Raw genomic sequence first — 20,467 nt, 5'->3', positions numbered from 1 at the left:
TGTTTGCGGGTCTTAGGTAAGGCATCTGGTCTGTATCTTTTTTAACTATTTTTTTTAATGTTTCTTTACAGGGCTTCCCCGGGCCGTGCCGTTTCCGTGCATAGTCGTGCATGGACTGCTTTCCTCGGTATGTATGATGCTGTTTGCGGGTCTTAGGTAAGGCATATGGTCTGTTTCTTATCTAACTCTTTTTTTTTATGTTTCTTTACAGGGCTTCCCCGGGCCGTGCCGTTCCCGTGCAGCGTCGTGCATGGAGCGCTTTCCCCGGTATGTATGATGCTGTTTGCGGGTCTTAGGTAAGGCATCTGGTCTGTTTCTTATTTAACTCTTTTTTTTAATGTTTCTTTACAGGGCTTCCCCGGGCCGTGCCGTTCCCGTGCAGCGTCGTGCATGGAGCGCTTCCCTGGTATGTATGATGCTGTTTGCGGGTCTTAGGTAAGGCATCTGGTCTGTTTCTTATCTAACTCTTTATTTTTATGTTTCTTTACAGGGCTTCCCCGGGCCGTGCCGTTCCCGTGCAGAGTCGTGCATGGACTGCTTTCCCCGGTATGTATGATGCTGTTTGCGGGTCTTAGGTAAGGCATCTGGTCTGTTTCTTATCTAACTCTTTTATTAAATGTTTCTTTACAGGGTTTCCCCGGGCCGTGCTGTTCCCGTGCAGCGTCGTGCATGGACTGCTTCCCCCGGTATGTATGATGCTGTTGCGGGTCTTAGGTAAGGCATCTGGTCTGTTTCTTATCTAACTCTTTTTTTTAATGTTTCTTTACAGGGCTTCCCCTGGCCGTGCCATTCCCGTGCAGCGTCGTGCATGGTGTGCTTTTCCCGGTATGTATGATGCTGTTTGCGGGTCTTAGGTAAGGCAGCTGGTCTGTTTCTTATCTAACTCTTTTTTTAAATGTTTCTTTACAGGGCTTCCCCGGGCCGTGCCGTTCCCGTGCAGCGTCGTGCATGGAGCGCTTCCCTGGTATGTATGATGCTGTTTGCGGGTCTTAGGTAAGGCATCTGGTCTGTTTCTTAACTAACTCTTTTTTTTAATGTTTCTTTACAGGGCTTCCCCTGGCCGTCCCGTTCCTGTGCAGCGTCGTTCATGGAGTGCTTTCCCCGGTATGTATGATGCTGTTTGCGGGTCTTCGGTAAGGCATCTGATCTGTTTCTTATCTAACTCTTTTTTTTGTGTTTCTTCAGAGGGCTTCCCCGGGCCATGCCGTTCCCGTGCAGCGTTGTGCATGGAGCGCTTTCCCCGGTATGTATGATGCTGTTTGCGGGTCTTAGGTAAGGCATCTGATCTGTTTCTTATCTAACTCTTTATTTTTATGTTTCTTTACAGGGCTTCCCCGGGTCGTGCCGTTCCCGTGCAGCGTCGTGCATGGAGCGCTTTTCCCGGTATGTATGATGCTGTTTGCGGGTCTTCGGTAAGGCATCAGGTCTGTTTCTTATCTAACTCTTTTTTTAAATGTTTCTTTACAGGGTTTCCCAAGGCCGTGCTGTTCCCGTGCAGCGTCGTGCATGGACTGCTTCCCCCGGTATGTATGATGCTGTTGCGGGTCTTAGGTAAGGCATCTGGTCTGTTTCTTATCTAACTCTTTTTTTAATGTTTCTTTACAGGGCTTCCCCTGGCCGTGCCATTCCCGTGCAGCGTCGTGCATGGAGTGCTTTCCCCGGTATGTATGATGCTGTTTGCGGGTCTTAGGTAAGGCATCTGGTCTGTTTCTTATCTAACTCTTTTTTTTTTTGTTTCTTTACAGGGCTTCCCCTGGCTGTGCCGTTCCCGTGTAGCGTCGTGCATGGAGCGCTTCCCTGGTATGTATGATGCTGTTTGCGGGTCTTAGGTAAGGCATCTGGTCTGTTTCTTATCTAACTCTTTTTTTTGTGTTTCTTTACAGGGCTTCCCCGGGCCGTGCCGTTCCCGTGCAGCGTCGTGCATGGAGCGCTTTCCCCGGTATGTATGATGCTGTTTGCGGGTCTTAGGTAAGGCATCTGGTCTGTTTCTTATCTAACTCTTTATTTTCATGTTTGTTTACAGGGCTTCCCCGGGCCGTGCCGTTCCCGTGCAGCGTCGTGCATGGAGCGCTTTCCCCGGTATGTATGATGCTGTTTGCGGGTCTTAGGTAAGGCATCTGGTCTGTTTCTTATCTAACTCTTTTTTTTAATGTTTCTTTACAGGGCTTCCCCGGGCCGTGCCGTTCCCGTGCAGCGTCGTGCATGGACTGCTTTCCCCGGTATGTATGATGCTGTTTGCGGGTCCTAGGTAAGGAATCTGGTCTGTTTCTTATCTAACTCTTTTTTTTAATGTTTCTTTACAGGGCTTCCACGGGCTGTGCCGTTCCCGTGCAGCGTCGTGCATGGACTGCTTCCCCCGGTATGTATGATGCTGTTGCGGGTCTTAGATAAGGCATCTGGTCTGTTTCTTATCTAACTCTTTTTTTTAATGTTTCTTTACAGGGCTTCCCCTGGCCGTGCCATTCCCGTGCAGCGTCGGGCATGGAGTGCTTTCCCCGGTATGTATGATGCTGTTTGCGGGTCTTATGTAAGGCATCTGGTCTGTTTCTTATCTAACTCTTTTTTTTAATGTTTCTTGAAAGGGCTTCCCCGGGCCGTGCCGTTCCCGTGCAGCGTCGTGCATGGACTGCTTTCCCCAGTATGTATGATGCTGTTTGCGGGTCTTAGGTAAGGCATCTGGTCTGTTTCTTATCTAACTCTTTTTTTTAATGTTTCTTTACAGGGCTTCCCCGGGCCGTGCCGTTCCCGTGCAGCGTCGTGCATGGAGCGCTTTCCCCGGTATGTATGATGCTGTTTGCGGGTCTTAGGTAAGGCATCTGGTCTGTTTCTTTCTAACTCTTTTTTTTTTGTTTCTTTGCAGGGCTTCCCCTGGCTGTGCCGTTCCCGTGCAGCGTCGTGCATGGAGCGCTTCCCTGGTATGTATGATGCTGTTTGCGGGTCTTAGGTAAGGCATCTGGTCTGTTTCTTATCTAACTCTTTTTTTTTATGTTTCTTTACAGGGCTTCCCCTGGCCGTGCCGTTCCTGTGCAGCGTCGTGCATGGAGCGCTTTCCCCGGTATGTATGATGCTGTTTGCGGGTCTTAGGTAAGGCATCTGGTCTGTTTCTTATCTAACTCTTTATTTTTATGTTTCTTTACAGGGCTTCCCTGGGCCGTGCCGTTCCCGTGCAGCGTCGTGCATGGAGCGCTTTCCCCGGTATGTATGATGCTGTTTGCGGGTCTTAGGTAAGGCATCTGGTCTGTTTCTTATCTAACTCTTTTTTTATGTTTCTTTACAGGGAATCCCCGGGCTGTGCCGTTCCCGTGCAGCGTCGTGCATGGACTGCTTTCCCCGGTATGTATGATGCTGTTTGCGGGTCTTAGGTAAGGCATCTGGTCTGTTTCTTATCTAACTCTTTTTTTTAATGTTTCTTTACAGGGCTTCCCCGGGCCGTGCCGTTCCCGTGCAGCGTCGTGCATGGACTGCTTTCCCCGGTATGTATGATGCTGTTTGCGGGTCGTAGGTAAGGCATCTGGTCTGTTTCTTATCTAACTCTTTTTTTTAATGTTTCTTTACAGGGCTTCCACGGGCCGTGCCGTTCCCGTGCAGCGTCGTGCATGGAGTGCTTTCCCCGGTATGTATGATGCTGTTTGCGGGTCTTAGGTAAGGCATCTGGTCTGTTTCTTATCTAACTCTTTTTTTTTCTGCTTCTTTACAGGCTTCCCCGGTCCGTGCCGTTCCCGTGCAGCTTCGTGCATTGAGCGCTTTCCCCGGTATGTATGATGCTATTTGCGGGTCTTAGGTAAGACATTTGGTCTGTTTCTTATCTAACTCTTTTTTTTTTTGTTTCTTTACAGGGCTTCCCGTGGCTGTGCCGTTCCCGTGCAGCGTCGTGCATGGAGCGCTTCCCTGGTATGTATGATGCTGTTTGCGGGTCTTAGGTAAGGCATCTGGTCTGTTTCTTATCTAACTCTTTTTTTGTGTGTTTTTTTACAGGGCTTCCCCGGGCCGTGCCGTTCCCGTGCAGCGTCGTGCATGGAGCGCTTTCCCCGGTATGTATGATGCTGTTTGCAGGTCTTAGGTAAGGCATCTGGTCTGTTTCTTATTTAACTCTTTTTTTTAATGTTTCTTTACAGGGCTTCCCCGGGCCGTGCCGTTCCCGTGCAGCGTCGTGCATGGAGCGCTTCCCTGGTATGTATGATGCTGTTTGCGGGTCTTAGGTAAGGCATCTGGTCTGTTTCTTATCTAACTCTTTATTTTTATGTTTCTTTACAGGGCTTCCCCGGGCCGTGCCGTTCCCGTGCAGAGTCGTGCATGGACTGCTTTCCCCGGTATGTATGATGCTGTTTGCGGGTCTTAGGTAAGGCATCTGGTCTGTTTCTTATCTAACTCTTTTATTAAATGTTTCTTTACAGGGTTTCCCCGGGCCGTGCTGTTCCCGTGCAGCGTCGTGCATGGACTGCTTCCCCCGGTATGTATGATGCTGTTGCGGGTCTTAGGTAAGGCATCTGGTCTGTTTCTTATCTAACTCTTTTTTTTAATGTTTCTTTACAGGGCTTCCCCTGGCCGTGCCATTCCCGTGCAGCGTCGTGCATGGTGTGCTTTTCCCGGTATGTATGATGCTGTTTGCGGGTCTTAGGTAAGGCATCTGGTCTGTTTCTTATCTAACTCTTTTTTTAAATGTTTCTTTACAGGGCTTCCCCAGGCCGTGCCGTTCCCGTGCAGCGTCGTGCATGGAGCGCTTCCCTGGTATGTATGATGCTGTTTGCGGGTCTTAGGTAAGGCATCTGATCTGTTTCTTATCTAACTCTTTATTTTTATGTTTCTTTACAGGGCTTCCCCGGGTCGTGCCGTTCCCGTGCAGCGTCGTGCATGGAGCGCTTTTCCCGGTATGTATGATGCTGTTTGCGGGTCTTCGGTAAGGCATCAGGTCTGTTTCTTATCTAACTCTTTTTTTAAATGTTTCTTTACAGGGTTTCCCAAGGCCGTGCTGTTCCCGTGCAGCGTCGTGCATGGACTGCTTCCCCCGGTATGTATGATGCTGTTGCGGGTCTTAGGTAAGGCATCTGGTCTGTTTCTTATCTAACTCTTTTTTTAATGTTTCTTTAAAGGGCTTCCCCTGGCCGTGCCATTCCCGTGCAGCGTCGTGCATGGAGTGCTTTCCCCGGTATGTATGATGCTGTTTGCGGGTCTTAGGTAAGGCATCTGGTCTGTTTCTTATCTAACTCTTTATTTTCATGTTTCTTTACAGGGCTTCCCCGGGCCGTGCCGTTCCCGTGCAGCGTCGTGCATGGAGCGCTTTCCCCGGTATGTATGATGCTGTTTGCGGGTCTTAGGTAAGGCATCTGGTCTGTTTCTTATCTAACTCTTTTTTTTTATGTTTCTTTACAGGGAATCTCCGGGCTGTGCCGTTCCCGTGCAGCGTCGTGCATGGACTGCTTTCCCCTGTATGTATGATGCTGTTTGCGGGTCTTAGGTAAGGCATCTGGTCTGTTTCTTATCTAACTCTTTTTTTTAATGTTTCTTTACAGGGCTTCCCCGGGCCGTGCCGTTCCCGTGCAGCGTCGTGCATGGACTGCTTTCCCCGGTATGTATGATGCTGTTTGCGGGTCCTAGGTAAGGAATCTGGTCTGTTTCTTATCTAACTCTTTTTTTTAATGTTTCTTTACAGGGCTTCCACGGGCTGTGCCGTTCCCGTGCAGCGTCGTGCATGGACTGCTTCCCCCGGTATGTATGATGCTGTTGCGGGTCTTAGGTAAGGCATCTGGTCTGTTTCTTATCTAACTCTTTTTTTTAATGTTTCTTTACAGGGCTTCCCCTGGCCGTGCCATTCCCGTGCAGCGTCGGGCATGGAGTGCTTTCCCCGGTATGTATGATGCTGTTTGCGGGTCTTATGTAAGGCATCTGGTCTGTTTCTTATCTAACTCTTTTTTTTAATGTTTCTTTACAGGGCTTCCCCGGGCCGTGCCGTTCCCGTGCAGCGTCGTGCATGGACTGCTTTCCCCAGTATGTATGATGCTGTTTGCGGGTCTTAGGTAAGGCATCTGGTCTGTTTCTTATCTAACTCTTTTTTTTTATGTTTCTTTACAGGGCTTCCCCGGGCCGTGCCGTTCCCGTGCAGCGTCGTGCATGGAGCGCTTTCCCCGGTATGTATGATGCTGTTTGCGGGTCTTAGGTAAGGCATCTGGTCTGTTTCTTTCTAACTCTTTTTTTTTTGTTTCTTTGCAGGGCTTCCCCTGGCTGTGCCGTTCCCGTGCAGCGTCGTGCATGGAGCGCTTCCCTGGTATGTATGATGCTGTTTGCGGGTCTTAGGTAAGGCATCTGGTCTGTTTCTTATCTAACTCTTTTTTTTAATGTTTCTTTACAGGGCTTCCCCTGGCCGTGCCGTTCCTGTGCAGCGTCGTGCATGGAGCGCTTTCCCCGGTATGTATGATGCTGTTTGCGGGTCTTAGGTAAGGCATCTGGTCTGTTTCTTATCTAACTCTTTATTTTTATGTTTCTTTACAGGGCTTCCCTGGGCCGTGCCGTTCCCGTGCAGCGTCGTGCATGGAGCGCTTTCCCCGGTATGTATGATGCTGTTTGCGGGTCTTAGGTAAGGCATCTGGTCTGTTTCTTATCTAACTCTTTTTTTATGTTTCTTTACAGGGAATCCCCGGGCTGTGCCGTTCCCGTGCAGCGTCGTGCATGGACTGCTTTCCCCGGTATGTATGATGCTGTTTGCGGGTCTTAGGTAAGGCATCTGGTCTGTTTCTTATCTAACTCTTTTTTTTAATGTTTCTTTACAGGGCTTCCCCGGGCCGTGCCGTTCCCGTGCAGCGTCGTGCATGGACTGCTTTCCCCGGTATGTATGATGCTGTTTGCGGGTCGTAGGTAAGGCATCTGGTCTGTTTCTTATCTAACTCTTTTTTTTAATGTTTCTTTACAGGGCTTCCACGGGCCGTGCCGTTCCCGTGCAGCGTCGTGCATGGAGTGCTTTCCCCGGTATGTATGATGCTGTTTGCTTGTCTTAGGTAAGGCATCTGGTCTGTTTCTTATCTAACTCTTTTTTTTCTGCTTCTTTACAGGCTTCCCCGGGCCGTGCCGTTCCCGTGCAGCTTCGTGCATGGAGCGCTTTCCCCGGTATGTGTGATGCTGTTTTCGGGTCTTAGGTAAGGCATCTGGTCTGTTTCTTATCTAGCTCTTCTTTTTTTTGTTTCTTTACAGGGCTTCCCCTGGCTGTGCCGTTCCCGTGCAGAGTCGTGCATGGAGCGCTTCCCTGGTATGTATGATGCTGTTTGCGGGTCTTAGGTAAGGCATCTGGTCTGTTTCTTATCTAACTCTTTATTTTTATGTTTCTTTACAGGGCTTCCCCGGGCCGTGCCGTTCCCGTGCAGCGTCGTGCATGGAGCACTTTCCTCGGTATGTATGATGCTGTTTGCGGGTCTTAGGTAAGGCATCTGGTCTGTTTCTTATCTAACTCTTTTTTTTAATGTTTTTTTACAGGGAATCCCCGGGCTGTGCCATTCCCGTGCAGCGTCGTGCATGGACTGCTTTCCCCGGTATGTATGATGCTGTTTGCGGGTCTTAGGTAAGGCATCTGGTCTGTTTCTTATCTAACTCTTTTTTTTAATGTTTCTTTACAGGGCTTCCACTGGCCGTGCCGTTCCCGTGCAGCGTCGTGCATGGACTGCTTCCCCCGGTATGTATGATGCTGTTGCGGGTCTTAGGTAAGGCATCTGGTCTGTTTCTTATCTAACTCTTTTTTTTAATGTTTCTTTACAGGGCTTCCCCTGGCCGTGGCATTCCCGTGCAGCGTCGTGCATGGAGTGCTTTCCCCGGTATGTATGATGCTGTTTGCGGGTCTTAGGTAAGGCATCTGGTCTGTTTCTTATCTAACACTTTTTTTTAATGTTTCTTTACAGGGCTTCCCCGGGCCGTGCCGTTCCCGTGCAGCGTCGTGCATGGACTGCTTTCCCCGGTATGTATGATGCTTTTTTGCGGGTCTTAGGTAAGGCATCTGGTCTGTTTCTTATCTAACTCTTTTTTTTCTGCTTCTTTACAGGCTTCCCCGGGCCGTGCCATTCCCGTGCAGCTTCGTGCATTGAGCGCTTTCCCCGGTATGTATGATGCTGTTTGCGGGTCTTAGGTAAGGCATTTGGTCTGTTTCTTATCTAACTCTTTTTTTTTTTGTTTCTTTACAGGGCTTCCCCTGGCTGTGCCGTTCCCGTGCAGCGTCGTGCATGGAGCGCTTCCCTGGTATGTATGATGCTGTTTGCGGGTCTTAGGTAAGGCATCTGGTCTGTTTCTTATCTAACTCTTTTTTTTATGTTTCTTTACAGGGCTTCCCCTGGCCGTGCCGTTCCTGTGCAGCGTCGTGCATGGAGTGCTTTCCCCGTTATGTATGATGCGGTTTGCGGGTCTTAGGTAAGGCATCTGGTCTGTTTCTTATCTAACTCCTTTTTTTTTTGTGTTTCTTTACAGGGCTTCCCCGGGCCGTGCCGTTCCCGTGCAGCGTCGTGCATGGAGCGCTTTCCCCGGTATGTATGATGCTGTTTGCGGGTCTTAGGTAAGGCATCTGATCTGTTTCTTATCTAACTCTTTATTTTTATGTTTCTTTACAGGGCTTCCCCAGGCCGTGCCGTTCCCGTGCAGCGTCATGCATGGAGCGCTTTCCCCGGTATGTATGATGCTGTTTGCGGGTTTTAGGTAAGGCATCTGGTCTGTTTCTTATCTAACTCTTTTTGTTTCTGTTTCTTTACAGGGCTTCCCCGGGCCGTGCCTTTCCCGTGCAGCGTCGTGCATGGAGCGCTTTCCCCGGTATGTATGATGCTGTTTGCGGGTCTTAGGTAAGGCATCTGGTCTGTTTCTTATCTAACTCTTTTTAAAAATGTTTCTTTACAGGGTTTCCCCAGGCCGTGCTGTTCCCGTGCAGCGTCGTGCATGGACTGCTTCCACCGGTATGTATGATGCTGTTGCGGGTCTGAGGTAAGGCATCTGGTCTGTTTCTTATCTAACTCTTTTTTAAAATGTTTCTTTACAGGGCTTCCCCTGGCCGTGCCATTCCCGTGCAGCGTCGTGCATGGAGTGCTTTCCCCGGTATGTATGATGTTGTTTGCGGGTCTTAGGTAAGGCATCTGGTCTGTTTCTTATTTAACTCTTTTTTTAAATGTTTCTTTACAGGGCTTCCCCGGGCCGTGCCGTTCCCGTGCAGCGTCGTGCATGGAGCGCTTCCCTGGTATGTATGATGCTGTTTGCGGGTCTTAGGTAAGGCATCTGGTCTGTTTCTTATCTAACTCTTTATTTTTATGTTTCTTTACAGGGCTTCCTCGGGCCGTGCCGTTCCCGTGCAGAGTCGTGCATGGACTGCTTTCCCCGGTATGTATGATGCTGTTTGCGGGTCTTAGGTAAGGCATCTGGTCTGTTTCTTATCTAACTCTTTTTTTTAATGTTTCTTTACAGGGATTCCCTGGGCCGTGCCATTCCCGTGCAGCGTCGTGCATGGAGCGCTTTCCCCGGTATGTATGATGCTGTTTGCGGGTCTTAGGTAAGGCATCTGGTCTGTTTCTTATCTAACTCTTTTTTTAAATGTTTCTTTACAGGGTTTCCCCGGGCCGTGCTGTTCCCGTGCAGCGTCGTGCATGGACTGCTTCCCCCGGTATGTATGATGCTGTTGCGGGTCTTAGGTAAGGCATCTGGTCTGTTTCTTATCTAACTCTTTTTTTTAATGTTTCTTTACAGGGCTTCCCCGGGCCGTGCCATTCCCGTGCAGCGTCGTGCATGGTGTGCTTTTCCCGGTATGTATGATGCTGTTTGCGGGTCTTAGGTAAGGCATCTGGTCTGTTTCTTATCTAACTCTTTTTTTAAATGTTTCTTTACAGGGCTTCCCCGGGCCGTGCCGTTCCCGTGCAGCGTCGTGCATGGAGCGCTTCCCTGGTATGTATGATGCTGTTTGCGGGTCTTAGGTAAGGCATCTGGTCTGTTTCTTATCTAACTCTTTTTTTTAATGTTTCTTTACAGGGCTTCCATTGGCCGTCCCGTTCCTGTGCAGCGTCGTTCATGGAGTGCTTTCCCCAGTATGTATGATGCTGTTTGCGGGTCTTCGGTAAGGCATCTGGTCTGTTTCTTATCTAACTCTTTTTTTTGTGTTTCTTCAGAGGGCTTCCCCGGGCCATGCCGTTCCCGTGCAGCGTCGTGCATGGAGCGCTTTCCCCGGTATGTATGATGCTGTTTGCGGGTCTTAGGTAAGGCATCTGATCTGTTTCTTATCTAACTCTTTATTTTTATGTTTCTTTACAGGGCTTCCCCGGGTCGTGCCGTTCCCGTGCAGCGTCGTGCATGGAGCGCTTTTCCCGGTATGTATGATGCTGTTTGCGGGTTTTAGGTAAGGCATCTGGTCTGTTTCTTATCTAACTCTTTTTGTTTCTGTTTCTTTACAGGGCTTCCCTGGGCCGTGCCGTTCCCGTGCAGCGTCGTGCATGGAGCGCTTTCCCTGGTATGTATGATACTGTTTGCGGGTCTTAGGTAAGGCATCTGGTCTGTATCTTATCTAACTCTTTTTTTTAATGTTTCTTTACAGGGCTTCCCCGGGCCGTGCCGTTTCCGTGCAGAGTCGTGCATGGACTGCTTTCCCCGGTATGTATGATGCTGTTTGTGGGTCTTAGGTAAGGCATCAGGTCTGTTTCTTATCTAACTCTTTTTTTAAATGTTTCTTTACAGGGTTTCCCAAGGCCGTGCTGTTCCCGTGCAGCGTCGTGCATGGACTGCTTCCCCCGGTATGTATGATGCTGTTGCGGGTCTTAGGTAAGGCATCTGGTCTCTTTCTTATCTAACTCTTTTTTTAATGTTTCTTTACTGGGCTTCCCCTGGCTGTGCCATTCCCGTGCAGCGTCGTGCATGGAGTGCTTTCCCCGGTATGTATGATGCTGTTTGCGGGTCTTAGGTAAGGCATCTGGTCTGTTTCTTATCTAACTCTTTTTTTTTTTGTTTCTTTACAGGGCTTCCCCTGGCTGTGCCGTTCCCGTGTAGCGTCGTGCATGGAGCGCTTCCCTGGTATGTATGATGCTGTTTGCGGGTCTTAGGTAAGGCATCTGGTCTGTTTCTTATCTAACTCTTTTTTTTTGTGTTTCTTTACAGGGCTTCCCCGGGCCGTGCCGTTCCCGTGCAGCGTCGTGCATGGAGCGCTTTCCCCGGTATGTATGATGCTGTTTGCGGGTCTTAGGTAAGGCATCTGGTCTGTTTCTTATCTAACTCTTTATTTTCATGTTTCTTTACAGGGCTTTCCCGGGCCGTGCCGTTCCCGTGCAGCGTCGTGCATGGAGCGCTTTCCCCTTTATGTATGATGCTGTTTGCGGGTCTTAGGTAAGGCATCTGGTCTGTTTCTTATCTAACTCTTTTTTTTTATGTTTCTTTACAGGGAATCCCCGGGCTGTGCCGTTCCCGTGCAGCGTCGTGCATGGACTGCTTTCCCCTGTATGTATGATGCTGTTTGCGGGTCTTAGGTAAGGCATCTGGTCTGTATCTTATCTAACTCTTTTTTTTAATGTTTCTTTACAGGGCTTCCCCGGGCCGTGCCGTTTCCGTGCAGAGTCGTGCATGGACTGCTTTCCCCGGTATGTATGATGCTGTTTGTGGGTCTTAGGTAAGGCATCAGGTCTGTTTCTTATCTAACTCTTTTTTTAAATGTTTCTTTACAGGGTTTCCCAAGGCCGTGCTGTTCCCGTGCAGCGTCGTGCATGGACTGCTTCCCCCGGTATGTATGATGCTGTTGCGGGTCTTAGGTAAGGCATCTGGTCTGTTTCTTATCTAACTCTTTTTTTAATGTTTCTTTACAGGGCTTCCCCTGGCTGTGCCATTCCCGTGCAGCGTCGTGCATGGAGTGCTTTCCCCGGTATGTATGATGCTGTTTGCGGGTCTTAGGTAAGGCATCTGGTCTGTTTCTTATCTAACTCTTTTTTTTTTTGTTTCTTTACAGGGCTTCCCCTGGCTGTGCAGTTCCCGTGTAGCGTCGTGCATGGACTGCTTTCCCCGGTATGTATGATGCTTTTTTGCGGGTCTTAGGTAAGGCATCTGGTCTGTTTCTTATCTAACTCTTTTTTTTTATGTTTCTTTACAGGGAATCCCCGGGCTGTGCCGTTCCCGTGCAGCGTCGTGCATGGACTGCTTTCCCCGGTATGTATGATGCTGTTTGCGGGTCTTAGGTAAGGCATCTGGTCTGTTTCTTATTTAACTCTTTTTTTTAATGTTTCTTTACAGGGCTTCCCCGGGCCGTGCCGTTCCCGTGCAGCGTCGTGCATGGAGCGCTTCCCTGGTATGTATGATGCTGTTTGCGGGTCTTAGGTAAGGCATCTGGTCTGTTTCTTATCTAACTCTTTATTTTTATGTTTCTTTACAGGGCTTCCCCGGGCCGTGCCGTTCCCGTGCAGAGTCGTGCATGGACTGCTTTCCCCGGTATGTATGATGCTGTTTGCGGGTCTTAGGTAAGGCATCTGGTCTGTTTCTTATCTAACTCTTTTTTTTTATGTTTCTTTACAGGGATTCCCTGGGCCGTGCCATTCCCGTGCAGCGTCGTGCATGGAGCGCTTTCCCCGGTATGTATGATGCTGTTTGCGGGTCTTAGGTAAGGCATCTGGTCTGTTTCTTATCTAACTCTTTTTTTAAATGTTTCTTTACAGGGTTTCCCCGGGCCGTGCTGTTCCCGTGCAGCGTCGTGCATGGACTGCTTCCCCCGGTATGTATGATGCTGTTGCGGGTCTTAGGTAAGGCATCTGGTCTGTTTCTTATCTAACTCTTTTTTTTAATGTTTCTTTACAGGGCTTCCCCTGGCCGTGCCATTCCCGTGCAGCGTCGTGCATGGTGTGCTTTTCCCGGTATGTATGATGCTGTTTGCGGGTCTTAGGTAAGGCATCTGGTCTGTTTCTTATCTAACTCTTTTTTTAAATGTTTCTTTACAGGGCTTCCCCGGGCCGTGCCGTTCCCGTGCAGCGTCGTGCATGGAGCGCTTCCCTGGTATGTATGATGCTGTTTGCGGGTCTTAGGTAAGGCATCTGGTCTGTTTCTTATCTAACTCTTTTTTTTAATGTTTCTTTACAGGGCTTCCATTGGCCGTCCCGTTCCTGTGCAGCGTCGTTCATGGAGTGCTTTCCCCGGTATGTATGATGCTGTTTGCGGGTCTTCGGTAAGGCATCTGGTCTGTTTCTTATCTAACTCTTTTTTTTGTGTTTCTTCAGAGGGCTTCCCCGGGCCATGCCGTTCCCGTGCAGCGTCGTGCATGGAGCGCTTTCCCCGGTATGTATGATGCTGTTTGCGGGTCTTAGGTAAGGCATCTGATCTGTTTCTTATCTAACTCTTTATTTTTATGTTTCTTTACAGGGCTTCCCCGGGTCGTGCCGTTCCCGTGCAGCGTCGTGCATGGAGCGCTTTTACCGGTATGTATGATGCTGTTTGCGGGTTTTAGGTAAGGCATCTGGTCTGTTTCTTATCTAACTCTTTTTGTTTCTGTTTCTTTACAGGGCTTCCCTGGGCCGTGCCGTTCCCGTGCAGCGTCGTGCATGGAGCGCTTTCCCTGGTATGTATGATACTGTTTGCGGGTCTTAGGTAAGGCATCTGGTCTGTATCTTATCTAACTCTTTTTTTTAATGTTTCTTTACAGGGCTTCCCCGGGCCGTGCCGTTTCCGTGCAGAGTCGTGCATGGACTGCTTTCCCCGGTATGTATGATGCTGTTTGTGGGTCTTAGGTAAGGCATCAGGTCTGTTTCTTATCTAACTCTTTTTTTAAATGTTTCTTTACAGGGTTTCCCAAGGCCGTGCTGTTCCCGTGCAGCGTCGTGCATGGACTGCTTCCCCCGGTATGTATGATGCTGTTGCGGGTCTTAGGTAAGGCATCTGGTCTCTTTCTTATCTAACTCTTTTTTTAATGTTTCTTTACAGGGCTTCCCCTGGCTGTGCCATTCCCGTGCAGCGTCGTGCATGGAGTGCTTTCCCCGGTATGTATGATGCTGTTTGCGGGTCTTAGGTAAGGCATCTGGTCTGTTTCTTATCTAACTCTTTTTTTTTTTGTTTCTTTACAGGGCTTCCCCTGGCTGTGCCGTTCCCGTGTAGCGTCGTGCATGGAGCGCTTCCCTGGTATGTATGATGCTGTTTGCGGGTCTTAGGTAAGGCATCTGGTCTGTTTCTTATCTAACTCTTTTTTTTTGTGTTTCTTTACAGGGCTTCCCCGGGCCGTGCCGTTCCCGTGCAGCGTCGTGCATGGAGCGCTTTCCCCGGTATGTATGATGCTGTTTGCGGGTCTTAGGTAAGGCATCTGGTCTGTTTCTTATCTAACTCTTTATTTTCATGTTTCTTTACAGGGCTTCCCCGGGCCGTGCCGTTCCCGTGCAGCGTCGTGCATGGAGCGCTTTCCCCTTTATGTATGATGCTGTTTGCGGGTCTTAGGTAAGGCATCTGGTCTGTTTCTTATCTAACTCTTTTTTTTTATGTTTCTTTACAGGGAATCCCCGGGCTGTGCCGTTCCCGTGCAGCGTCGTGCATGGACTGCTTTCCCCTGTATGTATGATGCTGTTTGCGGGTCTTAGGTAAGGCATCTGGTCTGTATCTTATCTAACTCTTTTTTTTAATGTTTCTTTACAGGGCTTCCCCGGGCCGTGCCGTTTCCGTGCAGAGTCGTGCATGGACTGCTTTCCCCGGTATGTATGATGCTGTTTGTGGGTCTTAGGTAAGGCATCAGGTCTGTTTCTTATCTAACTCTTTTTTTAAATGTTTCTTTACAGGGTTTCCCAAGGCCGTGCTGTTCCCGTGCAGCGTCGTGCATGGACTGCTTCCCCCGGTATGTATGATGCTGTTGCGGGTCTTAGGTAAGGCATCTGGTCTGTTTCTTATCTAACTCTTTTTTTAATGTTTCTTTACAGGGCTTCCCCTGGCTGTGCCATTCCCGTGCAGCGTCGTGCATGGAGTGCTTTCCCCGGTATGTATGATGCTGTTTGCGGGTCTTAGGTAAGGCATCTGGTCTGTTTCTTATCTAACTCTTTTTTTTTTTGTTTCTTTACAGGGCTTCCCCTGGCTGTGCAGTTCCCGTGTAGCGTCGTGCATGGAGCGCTTCCCTGGTATGTATGATGCTGTTTGCGGGTCTTAGGTAAGGCATCTGGTCTGTTTCTTATCTAACTCTTTTTTTTTGTGTTTCTTTACAGGGCTTCCCCGGGCCGTGCCGTTCCCGTGCAGCGTCGTGCATGGAGCGCTTTTCCCGGTATGTATGATGCTGTTTGCGGGTCTTAGGTAAGGCATCTGGTCTGTTTCTTATCTAACTCTTTATTTTCATGTTTCTTTACAGGGCTTCCCCGGGCCGTGCCGTTCCCGTGCAGCGTCGTGCATGGAGCGCTTTCCCCTTTATGTATGATGCTGTTTGCGGGTCTTAGGTAAGGCATCTGGTCTGTTTCTTATCTAACTCTTTTTTTTTATGTTTCTTTACAGGGAATCCCCGGGCTGTGCCGTTCCCGTGCAGCGTCGTGCATGGACTGCTTTCCCCTGTATGTATGATGCTGTTTGCGGGTCTTAGGTAAGGCATCTGGTCTGTTTCTTATCTAACTCTTTTTTTTAATGTTTCTTTACAGGGCTACCCCGGGCCGTGCCGTTCCCGTGCAGCGTCGTGCATGGACTGCTTTCCCTGGTATGTATGATGCTGTTTGCGGGTCTTAGGTAAGGCATCTGGTCTGTTTCTTATCTAACTCTTTTTTTTAATGTTTCTTTACAGGGCTTCCACGGGCTGTGCCGTTCCCGTGCAGCGTCGTGCATGGACTGCTTCCCCCGGTGTGTATGATGCTGTTGCGGGTCTTAGGTAAGGCATCTGGTCTGTTTCTTATCTAACTCTTTTTTTTAATGTTTCTTTACAGGGCTTCCCCTGGCCGTGCCATTCCCGTGCAGCGTCGTGCATGGAGTGCTTTCTCCGGTATGTATGATGCTGTTTGCGGGTCTTATGTAAGGCATCTGGTCTGTTTCTTATCTAACTCTTTTTTTTAATGTTTCTTTACAGGGCTTCCCCGGGCCGTGCCGTTCCCGTGCAGCGTCGTGCATGGACTGCTTTCCCCAGTATGTATGATGCTGTTTGCGGGTCTTAGGTAAGGCATCTGGTCTGTTTCTTATCTAACTCTTTTTTTTTATGTTTCTTTACAGGGCTTCCCCGGGCCGTGCCGTTCCCGTGCAGCGTCGTGCATGGAGCGCTTTCCCCGGTATGTATGATGCTGTTTGCGGGTCTTAGGTAAGGCATCTGGTCTGTTTCTTTCTAACTCTTTTTTTTTTGTTTCTTTACAGGGCTTCCCCTGGCTGTGCCGTTCCCGTGCAGCGTCGTGCATGGAGCGCTTCCCTGGTATGTATGATGCTGTTTGCGGGTCTTAGGTAAGGCATCTGGTCTGTTTCTTATCTAACTCTTTTTTTTAATGTTTCTTTACAGGGCTTCCCCTGGCCGTGCCGTTCCTGTGCAGCGTCGTGCATGGAGCGCTTTCCCCGGTATGTATGATGCTGTTTGCGGGTCTTAGGTAAGGCATCTGGTCTGTTTCTTATCTAACTCTTTATTTTTATGTTTCTTTACAGGGCTTCCCTGGGCCGTGCCGTTCCCGTGCAGCGTCGTGCATGGAGCGCTTTCCCCGGTATGTATGATGCTGTTTGCGGGTCTTAGGTAAGGCATCTGGTCTGTTTCTTATCTAACTCTTTTTTTATGTTTCTTTACAGGGAATCCCCGGGCTGTGCCGTTCCCGTGCAGCGTCGTGCATGGACTGCTTTCCCCGGTATGTATGATGCTGTTTGCGGGTCTTAGGTAAGGCATCTGGTCTGTTTCTTATCTAACTCTTTTTTTAATGTTTCTTTACAGGGCTTCCCCGGGCCGTGCCGTTCCCGTGCAGCGTCGTGCATGGACTGCTTTCCCCGGTATGTATGATGCTGTTTGCGGGTCGTAGGTAAGGCATCTGGTCTGTTTCTTATCTAACTCTTTTTTTTAATGTTTCTTTACAGGGCTTCCACGGGCCGTGCCGTTCCCGTGCAGCGTCGTGCATGGAGTGCTTTCCCCGGTATGTATGATGCTGTTTGCTTGTCTTAGGTAAGGCATCTGGTCTGTTTCTTATCTAACTCTTTTTTTTCTGCTTCTTTACAGGCTTCCCCGGGCCGTGCCGTTCCCGTGCAGCTTCGTGCATGGAGCGCTTTCCCCGGTATGTGTGATGCTGTTTGCGGGTCTTAGGTAAGGCACCTGGTCTGTTTCTTATCTAGCTCTTCTTTTTTTTGTTTCTTTACAGGGCTTCCCCTGGCTGTGCCGTTCCCGTGCAGAGTCGTGCATGGAGCGCTTCCCTGGTATGTATGATGCTGTTTGCGGGTCTTAGGTAAGGCATCTGGTCTGTTTCTTATCTAACTCTTTATTTTTATGTTTCTTTACAGGGCTTCCCCGGGCCGTGCCGTTCCCGTGCAGCGTCGTGCATGGAGCGCTTTCCCCGGTATGTATGATGCTGTTTGCGGGTCTTAGGTAAGGCATCTGGTCTGTTTCTTATCTAACTCTTTTTTTTAATGTTTTTTTACAGGGAATCCCCGGGCTGTGCCGTTCCCGTGCAGCGTCGTGCATGGACTGCTTTCCCCGGTATGTATGATGCTGTTTGCGGGTCTTAGGTAAGGCATCTGGTCTGTTTCTTATCTAACTCTTTTTTTTAATGTTTCTTTACAGGGCTTCCACTGGCCGTGCCGTTCCCGTGCAGCGTCGTGCATGGACTGCTTCCCCCGGTATGTATGATGCTGTTGCGGGTCTTAGGTAAGGCATCTGGTCTGTTTCTTATCTAACTCTTTTTTTTAATGTTTCTTTACAGGGCTTCCCCTGGCCGTGGCATTCCCGTGCAGCGTCGTGCATGGAGTGCTTTCCCCGGTATGTATGATGCTGTTTGCGGGTCTTAGGTAAGGCATCTGGTCTGTTTCTTATCTAACACTTTTTTTAATGTTTCTTTACAGGGCTTCCCCGGGCCGTGCCGTTCCCGTGCAGCGTTGTGCATGGACTGCTTTCCCCGGTATGTATGATGCTTTTTTGCGGGTCTTAGGTAAGGCATCTGGTCTGTTTCTTATCTAACTCTTTTTTTTGATGTTTCTTTACAGGGCTTCCACGGGCCGTGCCGTTCCCGTGCAGCGTCGTGCATGGAGTGCTTTCCCCGGTATGTATGATGCTGTTTGCGGGTCTTAGGTAAGGCCTCTGGTCTGTTTCTTATCTAACTCTTTTTTTTCTGCTTCTTTACAGGCTTCCCCGGGCCGTGCCGTTCCCGTGCTGCTTCGTGCATTGAGCGCTTTCCCCGGTATGTATGATGCTGTTTGCGGGTCTTAGGTAAGGCATTTGGTCTGTTTCTTATCTAACTCTTTTTTTTTTTGTTTCTTTACAGGGCTTCCCCTGGCTGTGCCGTTCCCGTGCAGCGTCGTGCATGGAGCGCTTCCCTGGTATGTATGATGCTGTTTGCGGGTCTTAGGTAAGGCATCTGGTCTGTTTCTTATCTAACTCTTTTTTTTTATGTTTCTTTACAGGGCTTCCCCTGGCCGTGCCGTTCCTGTGCAGCGTCGTGCATGGAGTGCTTTCCCCGTTATGTATGATGCTGTTTGAGGGTCTTAGGTAAGGCATCTGGTCTGTTTCTTATCTAACTCTTTTTTTTTGTGTTTCTTTACAGGGCTTCCCCGGGCCGTGCCGTTCCCGTGCAGCGTCGTGCATGGAGCGCTTTCCCCGGTATGTATGATGCTGTTTGCGGGTTTTAGGTAAGGCATCTGGTCTGTTTCTTATCTAACTCTTTTTGTTTCTGTTTCTTTACAGGGCTTCCCCGGGCCGTGCCGTTCCCGTGCAGCGTCGTGCATGGAGTGCTCTCCCCGGTATGTATGATGCTGTTTGCGGGTCTTAGGTAAGGCATCTGGTCTGTTTCTTATCTAACTCTTTTTTTTCTGCTTCTTTACAGGCTTCCCCGGGCCGTGCCGTTCCCGTGCTGCTTCGTGCATTGAGCGCTTTCCCCGGTATGTATGATGCTGTTTGCGGGTCTTAGGTAAGGCATTTGGTCTGTTTCTTATCTAACTCTTTTTTTTTTTGTTTACAGGGCTTCCCCTGGCTGTGCCGTTCCCGTGCAGCGTCGTGCATGGAGCGCTTCCCTGGTATGTATGATGCTGTTTGCGGGTCTTAGGTAAGGCATCTGGTCTGTTTCTTATCTAACTCTTTTTTTTTATGTTTCTTTACAGGGCTTCCCCTGGCCGTGCCGTTCCTGTGCAGCGTCGTGCATGGAGTGCTTTCCCCGTTATGTATGATGCTGTTTGCGGGTCTTAGGTAAGGCATCTGGTCTGTTTCTTATCTAACTCTTTTTTTTTGTGTTTCTTTACAGGGCTTCCCCGGGCCGTGCCGTTCCCGTGCAGCGTCGTGCATGGAGCGCTTTCCCCGGTATGTATGATGCTGTTTGCGGGTCTTAGGTAAGGCATCTGATCTGTTTCTTATCTAACTCTTTATTTTTATGTTTCTTTACAGGGCTTCCCCAGGCCGTGCCGTTCCCGTGCAGCGTCATGCATGGAGCGCTTTCCCCGGTATGTATGATGCTGTTTGCGGGTTTTAGGTAAGGCATCTGGTCTGTTTCTTATCTAACTCTTTTTGTTTCTGTTTCTTTACAGGGCTTCCCCGGGCCGTGCCTTTCCCGTGCAGTGTCGTGCATGGAGCGCTTTCCCCGGTATGTATGATGCTGTTTGCGGGTCTTAGGTAAGGCATCTGGTTTGTATCTTTTCTAACTATTTTTTTTAATGTTTCTTTACAGGGCTTCCCTGGGCCGTGCCGTTTCCGTGCATAGTCGTGCATGGACTGCTTTCCCCGGTATGTATGATGCTGTTTGCGGGTCTTAGGTAAGGCATATGGTCTGTTTCTTATCTAACTCTTTATTTTTATGTTTCTTTACAGGGCTTCCCTGGGCCGTGCCGTTCCCGTGCAGCGTCGTGCATGGAGCGCTTTCCCCGGTATGTATGATGCTGTTTGCGGGTCTTAGGTAAGGCATCTGGTCTGTTTCTTATCTAACTCTTTTTTTATGTTTCTTTACAGGGAATCCCCGGGCTGTGCCGTTCCCGTGCAGCGTCGTGCATGGACTGCTTTCCCCGGTATGTATGATGCTGTTTGCGGGTCTTAGGTAAGGCATCTGGTCTGTTTCTTATCTAACTCTTTTTTTAATGTTTCTTTACAGGGCTTCCCCGGGCCGTGCCGTTCCCGTGCAGCGTCGTGCATGGACTGCTTTCCCCGGTATGTATGATGCTGTTTGCGGGTCGTAGGTAAGGCATCTGGTCTGTTTCTTATCTAACTCTTTTTTTTAATGTTTCTTTACAGGGCTTCCACGGGCCGTGCCGTTCCCGTGCAGCGTCGTGCATGGAGTGCTTTCCCCGGTATGTATGATGCTGTTTGCTTGTCTTAGGTAAGGCATCTGGTCTGTTTCTTATCTAACTCTTTTTTTTCTGCTTCTTTACAGGCTTCCCCGGGCCGTGCCGTTCCCGTGCAGCT

This window comes from Triturus cristatus, chromosome 1_1 (assembly GCF_964204655.1).
Source record: "Triturus cristatus chromosome 1_1, aTriCri1.1, whole genome shotgun sequence".
Classification (NCBI taxonomy): Eukaryota; Metazoa; Chordata; class Amphibia; order Caudata; family Salamandridae; genus Triturus; species Triturus cristatus.
Note: the sequence above shows the minus strand (reverse complement) of the source record.